The sequence below is a fragment of the Nannospalax galili genome, unplaced genomic scaffold (assembly GCF_000622305.1).
Source record: "Nannospalax galili isolate Female #2095 unplaced genomic scaffold, S.galili_v1.0 scaffold378, whole genome shotgun sequence".
NCBI classification, from domain to species: Eukaryota; Metazoa; Chordata; class Mammalia; order Rodentia; family Spalacidae; genus Nannospalax; species Nannospalax galili.
In genome coordinates, this window is record NW_008341875.1 from 485052 (window position 1) to 488698 (window position 3647).

The following is a 3647-nucleotide window of genomic DNA, read 5'->3' on the forward strand; positions in this document are numbered from 1 at the left end:
TAGATAAGAAGGCAGGAGCTTCAAATCACTTGTTACATAGTGTTCAAAGACAGGAAACCAATGTCTGAAGATTCATTAGGATACCATAATCTTCAGATTTTGCCATTCCAGATAGGTCAGAATGAATAAGAACATCTGTTGTGTGATTTTAGGAGCCTGAAATTAAACAAGTGCTATAGAATATTCTAATGTGTGTTGAGAACCACATGTGTAAAAGTTTAATATCACCAAACCAGTATCAGTCTATGAGCCTATGGGCCTTCTGGCTAAGTCCTTTTCTACTATGCTCATGATGCGTGACATTCCTGCTTTAAATACTTGGCTAGGGCTGCTTAGCTTTATGTTTTTTATTTAGATGTTTTAATGGATGTACTGAGGTGTTCTCTTTGCAGTGAAGTTGGCTACTGAACCCCTCATGCCCACTTTGTGTTGCTTTATAGTGGATTATCAATGGCCAGTTTATTTCCCTATGTTCTATGGTTTATCAGTGTCCTCTATTTTTATCCTCATGATTATTTGACCTTTTCCTTAAAATTTCTGATTTTGGAGACATAATCTGGAGATTTATAGTTAACATGCTTCTTATTCTTTAAAATATTAATAGATAAAATCTAGTCATAATATTTCAAAAAACTTTTATTATAATCCAAGTATGTACAATAATTAGTTTTACAGAATATTGAGAGTTTTCTATTTTGAAACAGTATTGAATAGTTTCAACCTTGATCATTACTCCATCTTGAGTGTAGAGCAGGTGAAACAGGAATAGTAGGATTCTGAGGAGGTTCTTGAATAAAGCAGAAGTGTTCTTCCAAGGCGAGTGTAACTCTTGGGTCTAGGGTTCTGAAAATCAAAGACCACCAAATCTAAACCTACCCCAGGCCAGGGAATTCACAAACTCAAAGACTGTATTTCATGAACAATAGAAGGTGAGATTCAGAAAGGATGAACTTGTACTGAGGGACATCTAGAGACACTAACTTGTCTCCAGGCTCCTGTTCTGACTTCTGTCAATGATGGCTTTAACACAAATGATAGAACACATAGAATCCAGGGGCGGGGGGCACTACAGGAGGGTGTCAATGGGTAAGGGAATATTAAGATGATTAAGATATTTGGTAGTGAAATGAGAAGAAAGAACATCCCCTAGAGGGTTATTAGTCTCATTCATAAAATAATTTAAGAATGGTCACAAAAGGAAGCTTTAGAAAATTTATAAGATTTTTAAGGAAAACCCTCAGGTGAGCTGTTAATCTCACTATCTGCCTTGAAGAGGAGAATGGACAGAAGAAGGAAAGAAATCCATGAAGTCATGCAGTATTAAAGCCTGCATGGAGGTCAGACACGTAGCTGATTGGCAGCCACATGCCTAGGAGAAGAAAGATTTAGAAAACAAGTAAAGAAATAAAAGATGCTAGGGCAGTCTAAACCATTAAATAGACGTTTGGAAAGTGCTATGAAGACGTAAAGGAAAGACTTACAGAGACCTACATATCTGTGGCTGGGTCCAGAAGCACTACCCTGGGAGATAGGATTCTAAGCAGGAAAAGGTCACTGTATCATTAACACATCCACCCATCTACTTAGCATGACTTAAGGTGAACCAGCATTCTTAGGGATGGTCCTATGACCATGTGACTGATCAGTGAAACTAGAAAGGTAGGTCTTCCAACAGACTAGAGATTTTATAGTCTTGACCAATTAAACTTATGGGGCTATTTGCTGCTTTAACAGTAGGAAATACACAAAAGCTCAATTAAAAATTTATAAACATACACACACACACACACACACACACACACACACACAAATCAACTTGGGAAGAATAGGGTTTATTTTAACTCTTAACTCTCAGGTCACAGTTAATCACTGAAGGAAGTCAGAACAGGAACCTGGAGCACAGACAATGGAGGAGTGCTGCCTACTGGCTTGCTCCTCTGGCCCCTGCTCATCCTACTTTCTTATACAACACAGGATCACCTGCTCAGGTGTGGATGTTTCTGCCCACAGCCTTTGCACATCACTCAAAAATCAAGAAAATGCCCTGTAGACATGGCCACATGCCAATCCAGTGGAGGAAATTCCACAACTGAAGTTTCTTCCACCCAGGTTTGTCAAGTTGACAACTGAAGCTATACTCCAATATTCCCATTTCATAGGTGGGTGTTCAATGACTATTAAAAATACCTCAGGATACTATCAACTCTGTGTTCACATCATTGCAGCCATCTGTGTTCAGGAAGTTCTGATCAGTGACTGAGGCTTATAGAATATTTAACACACGTACTGCTACTTTTTCCTGACACTCAAGTTCATAGGTCTAATTTGCTATATTCTTATATGAAAGAAACTTTGTATTGCTCACTGTGTAACTCAATGTAATGGCTTTGTTGTTAGGTGAATATCAAGCCAGTAAGCACAACCAGGAGATAAAAAAGAACCCTGCAGTTCAGAGTGTCTCCTCTAGGGCTGGAGAGATGGCTCAGTGGTTAAGAGCACTGACTGCTCTTGCAGAGGACCCGGGTTCAAGTCCTAGCACCCACATGGCAGCTAGGAACCATCCTTAACTCCAGTTCCAGGGGAATCTGAAACCCTCTTCTGACCTCCACCTCATTGCAAGAAATGGGTGCACTTATATGTAGGCAATACACTCATAAACATAAAATAAAAATTATAAATACAATATTTTTAAAAAAGAGTGCCTCCTCTAACAGAAAAGCAAAGGTTATTATTGGGAAGAGTCATGCATATTCATAATGGAATGACTTGTCATCACAGGTATTGCTGGGCACATTAACGGATATTCTCAGTTTATGATCATGGATCTTTCTGCTTTACTGCTCAGAAATGCTGCGTGGGAAAGCCTCTTGAACAGGGTATTTAGCATGATAATGGCATTATAATTAGCAAAATTACTCTCAGTCACCCAGGAGAATCTGAATGATTCTGCTTTTGCTATTTCTTTGCAGTTTTTCTAAAGGGCTTCATTTTTAAACAAGAGAACAAGTTAGAGAAATGTTGAGAGTCATTTAAACGGGCAGCAGCTCTTTTCTCCATATATTTTTGTTCATTGAATTTTCTTTTCAGCAGCTAATAGTGATATTTACTTATGTATCTAAGAATTTTATAAACTTACCAGATTATGTTTATGCAAACAGAGAAAAAAAAAACAAATAAAGCAGAAGTGGAGATAGTTTAACAGTACTTTCTATAATACACAGCAACCTTTTTCACAATCCTTAAGTTCACATTGGTATTATAGTATTCACTTTGAGAAAGTAATACAAAAAATATAATTATAAACTACCAAGTATTTTTTTTTCCTAATTAAAAAGATCAATTATATTTTAACAAAGATATTTTTAAAACCTTTCACTTGATGGGATTAAGTTGAGCCTTCTCTCAGTTTAGATCTAACTATTTTAATGCATGCCTTAGTGCATGCTTAGTATATATGAGGCTGCAAATTCAGATTTTACTTCTTAAAAAAAAAAAAAAAAGTCTGCAAATTTAGATTTTACTTCTAAAAAAAAAAACAGTGCAGCATTATAAATTTTGACCAAGAAAATAAACGATCTATTGAGAGGCAGAGTGAAAGTTTCTCCTTTGATGATCAGCAGATTGTACTTTGAACCTATCCTTTGGGA